An 11370-nucleotide genomic window follows, 5' to 3' on the forward strand; every position below is an offset into this window, starting at 1 on the left:
ATATATTTCATTACTATATGAACGCCAAATTACTCACTTTTGTCCATTAAATTGCAAGCTATAATCTAATGTATATGTAAAAATAAACTGATGTTTTTAGATTCCTTTCCTGCCATTTCAGCCTAAATAAGACATATCCGAAACTGGATAAATACATGCCCATGTGAGATGCGTTAATACTTAGGACTCCTCTGCCCCGAAGGTGAACTACATCAAACCGCAGATCGCATCAGACCCGTCGACCATGACGCCATAAGAAAATGTGTTCTTTTGGTGTTTTCACAAAGATCTGACGTCAGCATTCGGATTATCGATGTTTAATTTACTATCATTCATTGTTACTTGATTTACGGTTATTGCAGCACTTGACTGGCCCTGCTAAAATCCCTATAAAATGTCTGACTGATATTTTTTTCGATTACAAAAATGATCAATAGGAATTCAAATATGGCCGCTACGTCGCATTTTTTGGCACAAATTGACGTTACTCTTATCAATATACACGAAGTGTACATCGCGTCCCCTTTTTCTCTTTTTTTTTTTTTCTTAACTCAGTTATTATGAGATGAAGATAATTTACTAAATATTTATGGCTTGGTTAATAAAAACTCATTTAGGCAACGACGATTGCCTTTTTACCGTGTTATTGTGTGCTGGCCGCACCGAATATGTATACTGAGGGCTATTTTACTGTTCATTGGTACTCCTGCAAGAGTAATAGCTTGAAATTTGCTTCTCTTCACCTAAACCACAGCAACTGGGACAAACAGGACAAGCAGAGTCTCCTCCTTGAAACTATCAGAGCTTTATCAAACGTCTCCATAAGTTATCCATCATTAATCCTTTAAGAATCCCGACATCGACCTAAATAACTGCAAGGAAAAGTATATCGACAGGGTGTCTACATCTAAAACGCGTTCACCAGGGCGCTTGTCGTTTTTATAAGCTCTTATGATAATCCGGAGTTACTTTTAACATATATTTGAACTATTTTTTTATATTTATATATTTACTGAACCGAACGAGGAGCGAACAATCAACTTACATCATCAATATTTCGTTTACTTAGTTTCGCTATAATATATAATTAATTAAGGTAGTTTCATCGTACATTTTTCTAAAATGCTTGCAAGTCTGGAAAAACTTACATTCAGACGCTTTTCTACTTTAGACGGCAGCGGTGGTACAAGTTAATACAGCAGGAGCGATATATTATCTTCTTTGATTTGGTAGGTGATGCATTTTGACGGTACCCACAACGTCCCCCCGCACAAAGAATATGTTAACCCTGATCCATGCTAGTGGTAGGGTCTGTGATTGAAAGATGCCAGAAATATCGCTGATTCGAGCCCCGCCTACGATACATAACAACGCAAATTGATGACATCAATAGTCCATGATTCTTCGCTTCATCTTTCTATCATTGATTTTCATAAACTTTATTGCAATTTATCGGACAAAATCGGGGGACGAAATTTGTCGTTGTGTTAGCTTGTGTTACAACAAGAGATGTTTTCTTTTGTTCTTCATGCCTCTTATCGACGTCGCAAATCCGGTCGAACGCTACAGCGTGTTCGGCCAAGCTTGAACTTTACGTAACCGTTTACCGAAGTGGCACTTTTTGTAGCGACGTCCCGATAACGGTTCGGCGAAAAACGTAGTGGTTTTAAAGTAGGAAAGTAAATACTGCTATTAACACAAAGCGGGCAGAATGCCCAGCACTGTGCTATCAGTGTTGTGTTTAGGCACCCTAGAAGGTACCCAGCTGGCCAGCCGGCCAGCCGGCTAGCCGCGTTCCGGCTCTGTGGTTCAACGAAAAATGTGCGGTAAAGCTGCCGGTCATCACGACCGCGTTAAAAGCACGACAACCTGCCTTGTACTGTCTTTCTTTAGCCTATTACTTGAAAAAAGGACATCATCAACACCATAATGATATTGTTTGTGTTGTCTGTTGCGGGTGTTATATCAAACAATTCATGATGCACGCCGCGAAGCTTGGAACGAAAAGATAAACTCGGCCTTAGAAAGTGAACTCAGGCCTGAAAATGGTTTCCTCTGACAGGGATACTTGCCGCCGATTGAAGTTAGCTATTTACAAAACCGCAGAAACTAAACAAAATCACGCATGCCGTATACAAATTATTAAAACCTCATCATCGTCACGACTATCTTATCTCAATAGATTTTGGTAAGTCTATCCTTTCGGTCATACCAAGTTAGTTTCTTTGAATCAACGCTACTCGAGAATAGGACAACGACCTAGGTTACAGTCGGCTACGTACCTCCGAGCCATTCATATGACACAACGCTAGTACGCAATCAATATCTGAAATAAAAAAGATACGCCGACAGAAAAAAAACTTCCAGTGATGACTGTATTACAACGAACCACTTTTTTAATCAATCGCGGTTTGTTAGCCACCTATAGGGTAGCCACATATTTTAAGTAACGAACGTTTGCACAGATACAGCCTGAAAGACTAACTTGACACACACACACATACATGTATAATAAAAATGAGTAAAAAATGTGTCAGATTCTACGTGCAGTTTGCAGAACCTTAATCAATAATAATAAAAAAAAAAACTGCCCAGAGTATACGGTGGCCATAGACAAGCCATGGTTCGATCACTATACTCAGCCGGAAGTGGACCAAGCGTGAGACTATATATATTCATGACAACTTTTGGCCTGATTTGGGCCTATGCAGTTGATAGAATCATTAGTTTGATCTTCTAGATCTCTAATTCGCATATTTGTGCTTCTTATATGAAGCTTCTTATAGCGAACAAACTGCAACACGCTTCGAATGCCCTTCTTATAAGTTTTTCTGGAGAAATATTGTTATTATCGAATAGACCTCGCAGACGACGATAGAATTAAATAAAAATATGTAGTGTTTGTAGAATAATAACTCAACGAACCTTGACCTTTCTTGCCCAGCCTCGAAGGTCGGTAGCCATATGCGGCTATTCAGACGTTCGCACGTGCATATATAGCTGGTAACCACTACCGTTGGGAATTCATCGTCCAGTTTGTAAATTTCTCCCATACGCGGCATGAGTGTTGCACAGACAAGTGTGCCCTTCTGCATTTTTATTATTTTCTCCTTGGGATTTTTCACAAGATTAAACATCTCTGACGCGCGTAACGGCGTAGATAATCATTATCTCTACCAGACCTAGAAATACAGCCTTGTATCGCAGCTAGCCAAGGCATCTCCGCACATAGATTATATCATACGTTCGTTATAGGTCTATCGTTATGGCTCGAGTTCAAAAATGGGCTCTCAAGAGCATAACAATATATATAACAATATACTGACAACGCAAGCCAGAAATCGCATTAGTAGTCATGCCACATTGACAACGCAACGTATGTACTATAAACAGGTCTCCACTTCCCGGCCTATATATTTCTGTCTATTGCTATAAGCGTCACGATAGAAAAAGCTATTGCAAAATATGCCTAGCAAGACTGGCGCGAATAGATACAAACACTGAAAGGATCGGCCTTCGTAAAGAAACTGTACAAAGTGGATTTTGAAGAAAGATGACGGCAAAGATGACTGGCTGGTATCCTTGTAATTATCCACTTCTCTTCCCTTCTTGTAAATGTTTATTACACTTTAACGTAAAATTTATCTCAGTAAAAATTGAACAGAGCAATCGGCACATAATAAAAGGCAATATAGTCCCGGTTTTTTGTCTTTTTTTTTTTGAAGCAGTATGTTGATAATGTTGTTTACGCATGGTCAGACACGGCGGAGCAAGGTCTGCCTAACACAGGCTGATTGGTGTGGAACTCACGCCCGACTAGAAAGCATTACCCATTAATTTCCGATACTCCGGCTCTTCAAGTGATAGCACTACGAACCTAAAAAAACAAGTCATTATATCATTAGCTAATATAATTAAGCCTTTTAAGCTGCAGTTGGTCGAAGTCTTTGCTTTCGAACTTAAGTTACCACAAGGAACGTTTGCTCATTATTAAGAAGCCTTTTGATTCGAACGTTTTCGTTTTCGTATTAATCTTTCCCTTGTAGGAGAATTCAACAAAAGTTAACATATTGTAGAAGCGCTGCATTACCACCGAGTACTTACGGTATCATCGGCAATATATCAATGGTTTCGCCAACAAAATATTCAAATCTGTGTCAAATTATAGAGGTTTGGCTATCAAGCAAGAAAGAAAACAAGGTCCGCAAGTACGTACTTGCCTTTTTTGAATAGAGAAGAAATTTCTTTTCGTCAGAGTTTCTTGGTTTTGAGCTCAATGTCCGGTACCGCCGTCAGGGATTTCATCATACGGCTGACTGCCAGTACGGACAAAATGAACGTGTGCTTATGTCCGGACGTGTCTCAACAATCGAAAGGCAAATACGTTACTTGCTAACCTATCACGGGAACTAGCGGGGAGTGTAAACACATCTAGTTTTTAAAAAAGCATCTTCTATCTTTTTCTCCCCTTCTTTAAGGCCAAAAAATGGCGAACAGCTTGTTGTTAAAAATTCAACTGTTTGATGTACCGAATCACAAATCATCGATCGTCACCGGTCATCGAACGGGCGCGAACACTTCACACACTTCTGATTATTTTTTCTTATTTATGCAGATTTTCGTAATACAACAGACTGATTTCAGACTGTTGGACTCTGTCCATATAAACGGCTGTGTTAATTACGACGAATTAATTGCTTCAGTAAACTTCATTAAAAATTCAATAGCGCTATCCAATATGGTCGTTGACCCCCCAAAAAAATAATTCTGTATAGCGAACAGTCCGACAATGTTACTTTTTTAATTTGTAAATAAAATGTCGTGTGGCAATTTATGCAGTAGCAAGCATATGATGATTACCACGATTTTTTGCTGAATATGCACCGAAGGACACTTTAGTAATGTTGATTACATCTTTGCCATCACACAGCCCACATAGGCTGATAGCATTGTGATCCTTTAACATGATACCATACCAGGTACTCTATGAAGTCATCGTCGGTCTTCATAACTAATTGTCCGATAGACAAATTGTCCTTCTGATACTGAACGTACGTTCCAGTATCTATTATCGAACATACAATTTCAATCATTTTATGGTGCCGCACTATTTGTATCAATTGGTTTGTCTAACAGGTGCAGATTCCCTGCCCAATCGGCTGAACTAACTTATCATTTACCGGTCAGCTATAATAGTTGTTGTCGTAGTAGCAAATCAGTGAGAATTCATTGTCGCCGTAAAAAATCAACTCCGCATCGTAGAGTCCTTCCTCTTGCATTAACAAGTACCTCACCCCCCACTTGAAAACACGACCAGAAAATTACGGGAGTTTCTTCCGTTTTTCCTGACCCTTAGCGCGGCCCGCCAAGCACAAACCCTATCATCGTGACACTGGAATGTCGCAATGGCAACTCATTGCAGTATCAACAACAACACCAAGGGATTTCTGAGAAGAATCAAGAAAAAAAGACCACATTTAGTGTGGGGACCAAAATTCGTTGGCAGCAGCAGCAGTAACAGCAACGGTGGCGTCAACAGCAGCAGCTTCGTCATCAGTTGCCATTTAACGGAATAGCGTCCACATATCTTCGTTTCGAAAAGTTTATACCCTTTGTTGTAAGGATCCAACTGCAAATGCAATTCTCGTCTCATTCGATGGATGAAGCCAGGCTCGACTGCCGCCGCCCCCGTAGCGTATTTATGGTAGCTTGGTGAGAAGCTCGTTGGCAATAAAAAGCCAAAAGTGTTCCTCTCGTTTAATGCGGCTATTATGAAAATCGTTGGTGCCCGCTGTGGAGTGCTGGTATTCATCTGAATTCAGCTGGCAGCATCCACCAATAGGAAAGTAGCAGACACTTCACCTGTCAGACCCTTCCGTCCGAAACTTTTTGAACGTGTTCAATACAATAGCTTGCCAATACGAGTATCAACACTTCATTTCACTGTATTCATTGGCAATGCTGTCCTGAACATTTCAACAAACTGTAAGGCTCTAAAAGGTTCAGTTTTAGGCCCTTCAGACCAATGTACTTCCCTTTCACATTAAGAAGTGTGCAACTAAATCACATGATGATGAGCTCACTATTGTAACGCAGATTTGCAAGCTATTCACTAACGGAGAAGACTTTGACAGTGATCTGGCTAACACTAAAAGCAACTACGATACACTTGGCCTTCCTGTAAAAATTTCAAATCAAACGGTATCTACTTCTTTACAAGCTTTAAATAATCCTCAAAATACCAAATAACCGCTTGAGACTTAACCAGATATTAGACTAGTTTAGGGATTTCTTTAAATTATGCCCAAAATGCTACATATACATTATTGCTGTGCAATTTATTTCGTCTCGTGTTTTTTTCGGGTCTCTGTCTGAAAGCGATAGTTATGTACACCATCATGGTTTGGCACAGCACAATTTCTTTTTAAAAAAAACTTTTAAAAATAGTTCAGCAATCCTGTAATGCGTCCAGCGTACTGCCATTCGAACTCTAATTGGATTACCTCGTCCCGCTCGCAAATCAACGCTCTTAAATGATTCTGTAATTTTCACTGTTCTTTTGTTACAGAGGTTCTAATAAAATAAATCAATATAGACATTCGGGAGGACTCTAATTGCGTCCGACCGCCGTCACAAGCAGCCTTTTTAGGTACCTTCTCGGAAATCACCATAGGACACTGCCAGCTTAGTCCACTCATTGCCCAAATTATGTAATTAACTCTTCAAATTACAAACAGTTAGACTACAAAATTAGAAACCGTTGAAAACTTTTTACCGATCTTAGGGCTTGTATGTTTGAATCAAGTTTACTTGAGCTGAATGTATCCTCGTCGAATAGACCGATGTACATGCGTGTATGTACACGATATTGCCCGATGTTCATAAGACGATTTGTCGAAGCAGCGTCCTCGTTTGTATCTATGCACGTGCGTGGCTATTTTCAATTTTGCATTTAAAGACCAGCTTTGATCGGATCCGTGACTGATTTCCCTTTGACACCATAGCAAGCTAAAATGACATCGAAACCGGCCGGTTGTAGCAGCAAGCGCAAATACAGCAGCTGAATAAATCAGGCCACTTAAGTGAGATACGCTGCAGCCTATTCCGTAAATGTCGTTTTCGATATATTTGAGCCAGCACGAATCCTAAAATGGCAGTGGGTACAAACAGACAGAATGGCCGAACGAACGACAAAACACAGCAAATTTTCTCGCCGTCGCAGGAAAACAACATTAAGCAGAGGTCGCATGGGGTCATTTCCGTGAATCAGTCCCACACTGACCACTGAAGCTGCAGATGGGGGCGGCGGTCGTCTACCGACCCCGCAACGATGCAAAGCCCCGAGCGGGCGTGTACATTCAACAACACCGTGATAAACAGAAGAAACGTAAGTTTATTTTATACCAGCACAAAGGTAGTTGATATGTGAGTAAATGCATTTATGTGCCTATGAGGCTAATCGGGTTGAGCCCATCGCGAGAGACCAGCTGCGGCAGCGTGACATTGATCGGGTAAACAACTGCTTTTGTCCATTGATCTGTCTTTGAGCTTGTGTGCAGACCGAAGTCGTTACCTGGCAACGGGTAAAAAAATAAATTACTTCCACTGACGTGATCAGAAAAACACATCATACATCTATGCGTCGCGCCTAGCTATGTGCGTTTTTCTGTATGATGTGTATAGGGTAACGCGCAGAGGAAATGGGGTATATGTTCTGTAACATAGTAATTCCGCTATCACGCTCAAGCAAGGATTTGTGTTAGTAAAAGTTATCAAGATTGAGCAACACAAGTGAAGGCTAATTAAGCTAACCGGCTCGAAGAGACCTGTCGCAGGCAACAGAACCTGAATAAGCGTTGCAATATATATTAGGTGTGAACTTAGCGTAATATGAATATGTACCTAGGGCAAAGAACATACCTGTTAATCAAATGAGGATATGGGCGAGAACTAAACAGTTTGCTCGTTACATAAATATTATTATATTTTAAACTATGAGAAAAACAATATTATTTCTAAGCCGTAAGGTTAAATGACGGTCATTCACGTAGCTTGTAGTAAAATTCATGCGGTTTCCATATGGTCAATTTTTTTGGAGCTGAATGCGCAATAATATCATATACAGCCTTTTCGGGTCTGCTTGCTATCAGGCAGCATGCCTATATATACGTTTCAGGCCAGATACGGAATTTCTCGAGACTTTCAGAAATTTTTACTTTGAAAAAAGCTACAGCTTCAGAAAAACACAGGAGTTAATTTACAGTAATCTAGTTTTACGCTTTTCGGCATAAATCTTCAATAATGAGGTATTTAAAAATAATACTAAACATTTTTCCAAGAATGATGGAAAATAATATGCAAGCAATATTTGTTTACCTTTAAAAGAACCGTTCACAAAAGGAGCATTCAATGTCAGTGACCGTTCAATCGGTGACCACTGTCAGGCGCCAATACATCTGAATTCTATTTTATGTCTGCCTTAACCCGAATGCGCCGGCAATTTGGCTATACCTACAGTCGAATAACAAGGAGTTGATCCAGGATATATCTATCACTTATGCACCGTCGTGTCGGTGCATGAAGAAAATAAGTTCAGCTAAAAAAATATAATAATATATCACACATTAAATATGTACAAATGAACGCTACAGGGTCTCAACCGACCGACTCTTCTAACTAATGAAATCAACAATGATAGACACAGACCTCTCCTTTGATACATGTTTGATAGCGTATGTCAACTTTTTTCGTAGGCTTTATATGTTAGTTAAAAGTACGAGAGAAGGGGGGAAAAAATAGTGGCTAACGGCACACAGATACGCGGCGCCGCTCTCTTGTAGTACCGTATAGATACGAGTGTACAAGGTCCCTGTGATGAGCTTCCATGTCAATATTGCCATTTCCACTTCGAACGAAGTCCGTCCATAAGGGAAGATTCGATATATATTCTATCCACCTGGGTATTTGATTATCTAACGCCTATCCGACCCAGTAAAGTTTGGGCTTTATTATTTGTGCTGGCCATCTTAAGCACATTTTCCGTTTTCAAGTGTATCCAGCTTCTCTTTCATACCGCGAATATACAACTGGAAAAAACAAACAGGAATGTAGTTGTTTATAGCCTTCGGATTTTGTTCAGGCCGAAACCATAGTAATGCTGATTAAAACCGTTGGACGTATGTTATCTTGCATTTATGTTTATTTATCGTTTCTTTTAGCGATCATCGAACCGTTGTTTGGCGTTATTCACGTATATTTTCGCAGAAATCGACCCGCTTTACGACAGACACGTGCCTCTGACGTTCGTTATTTGCATTGATCAGATATTCCTCCTTATAGATGCCTCCAGCCCTTGGCATCCTGCCGTGCAATATTCGATCTTCGTACTCTTAGCTAACGCGCGAGAAGACCGTAACACGACAATTTTGCGTACGTTCTACGTCTGATGATATGAACGTGTTATTATATATATTGAAGACACACGTATATTTATACGTTTGTTGGATTTCACTTGTGTACAGTTGGCTTGCCAGTGAACCAAACGTTATGACAGCCTACCCGTGTAATACCGCAGACCTATTAGGACCGCAAAATTCAAATGGTCAAAAACACCTTTCATGAATACTAAAAGAACCCCTTTGCTCTGTACAATTTATAGTATTTTCTTTCACATCCGTCACTTAGTCTTAAACAAATAATTGCTTAGAACTCAACCCAGGGCCTCAGAGGTGTCGTACAACAGGATCTTTTGCCGCTTGTTTGAGGAGTGTATTGTCAGTTATATCAGCTCAACGTTATAGACCCATCGCATTGTACGAGAAGCCATATATTGTCAGGTCAATGAAACATGCAAACAACAAAGCACCTTTCAGTTGCTGCGTTACTAAAACGAAGCGTCTGTCCTGCGACCGGACTCTATCACCGTCTTTTACGCGTTAAGTCAGCACTGCAAAATTCAGCCTAACTCCATATCAAGTGCCAACTGTCCAATTGTCATCTGTGTCGTCGTTGCAAATCTGTTGCTAAACCACTAGGTAGTTCATGGAAGCCCGACGGCGAACTCCGAAAAGCTGTTGCAGGACTTCATGAACGGTAAACGACAGGATCCTGGAAATATTGCTTTAGATATCGTTGTGTTTAAGCCTTCTGGCCACTGTAGAAAAAATTACAGATAATCCAAAACGATTTTCTACATCATCCTACAACACTTGTCCATGACTCTCATAAATAAGAAGACACTATTGCTATGACCTGTTTCGATTTAAGACCTTCATTTGCTCCGATTGGCTTCCTAATTGATACAGCGTGATAATGTCACCGCAGCGTCGCAGTTTATAACCGAATGCGACATAAGGATAATGTAAATTATATATGTAGGGACATAGGCGATATGACGCATAAATGTTGTGTCAGTCCGCATTAATCCACATAGCTGACTTGACTGCGAAGTACCTAAATGAAGATCACAAGGAAATACGCTATCTTAAGGAAATCTTACAAAACCACTGCTAAAGATTATAAGGATACGATACAAGAAGTATGAAATTGCAAAAAAATATGGAAATGTACTTCAGGTATTCACGAAGACGATGATGATGTTAAATATTGCAGGTAACTATTTGATGACGAATCCCTTTGAGGGAGGTCTTCTATATCCTGCCATGTCTGCTTACTACAGGTCTTAATATCGTTCTCGGCGCTCTTGCTGTGAAGGCTCTGAACGGCACGCCGACTGGTATACCCTCAACGGCGGTCGACTTGACAACCATCTGCTTTCTTTTCTCTTGGTCAGTCGTTGGTTCATGGCGAAATATTTTGTTGCCCCTAGTTCGTGATACGTTTTTCGTTGTTGATCATTTTTTACATATTCATTACCCAACGATGGCGTATATTTGCTGTTGTTGTCGTTGTTGTTGACGTCATTTTTGATACCTTTGGGCAGCGGTGCTCGCTGATCTTTTGTCAAATACGCACTAAACGTCTGACGTCTGTTCAGTCGAATTTCAGTTTAACCATCGCTGGTGCTTGGCGTTGGTACTTTATCGTAGGACCAATAGTCCGAGATCCACCGTGCCACAACGACCACGGCCAAGTGCTGATCGACGTCGTCAGCCAGCGCGTCAACGTGGACTAAAACATAAGGACCTATCACAATATGCGACACTCGGTTGGTGTCAATGAAGTTGCCAAATGAGTGACTGTGACTAGGACAACAAAAAAGAACCTAACCCTGTCCCCCGTCGTCTCCGCGGAAAGTCGCAAACAGCAAACGTATTACCAAGCCCACTGTGTAATGCAATCGTACTGTTTTTTGTCATATGCGTAGTTGATGCCAGCTTCACCCATGGCGGTTTCGCTGCTGTTGACGAA

The 11370-nt window shown here is 40.5% G+C and overlaps 2 protein-coding genes and 1 long non-coding RNA gene across 10 annotated transcripts in view; 1 reads left to right on the forward strand and 2 right to left on the reverse strand.

The window, feature by feature from the left end:
* Window positions 1-11370, reverse strand: part of LOC111251380 (putative polypeptide N-acetylgalactosaminyltransferase 9) — a 50563-nt gene that overhangs the window by 25962 nt on the left and 13231 nt on the right. The window lies entirely within an intron of this gene.
* Window positions 7374-11370, reverse strand: part of LOC111251521 (uncharacterized) — a 28687-nt gene continuing 24690 nt past the window's right edge. For all 5 annotated transcript variants that reach the window (XM_022808442.2, XM_022808360.2, XM_022808209.2 and 2 more), the window contains one exon: window positions 7374-7573. The gene's annotated coding sequence lies outside the window, so the exon portion shown is untranslated. The remainder of the gene's footprint in view (window positions 7574-11370) is intronic.
* Window positions 9959-11116, forward strand: LOC111251691 (uncharacterized). Its single transcript, XR_002673937.2, has 3 exons — window positions 9959-10092; window positions 10612-10787; window positions 10997-11116. It is a non-coding gene; the product is annotated as an uncharacterized LOC111251691 (long non-coding RNA).

Source organism: Varroa destructor, unplaced genomic scaffold (genome assembly GCF_002443255.2).
Source record: "Varroa destructor unplaced genomic scaffold, Vdes_3.0 BEIS01000001.1, whole genome shotgun sequence".
In the NCBI taxonomy this organism is placed as follows: Eukaryota; Metazoa; Arthropoda; class Arachnida; order Mesostigmata; family Varroidae; genus Varroa; species Varroa destructor.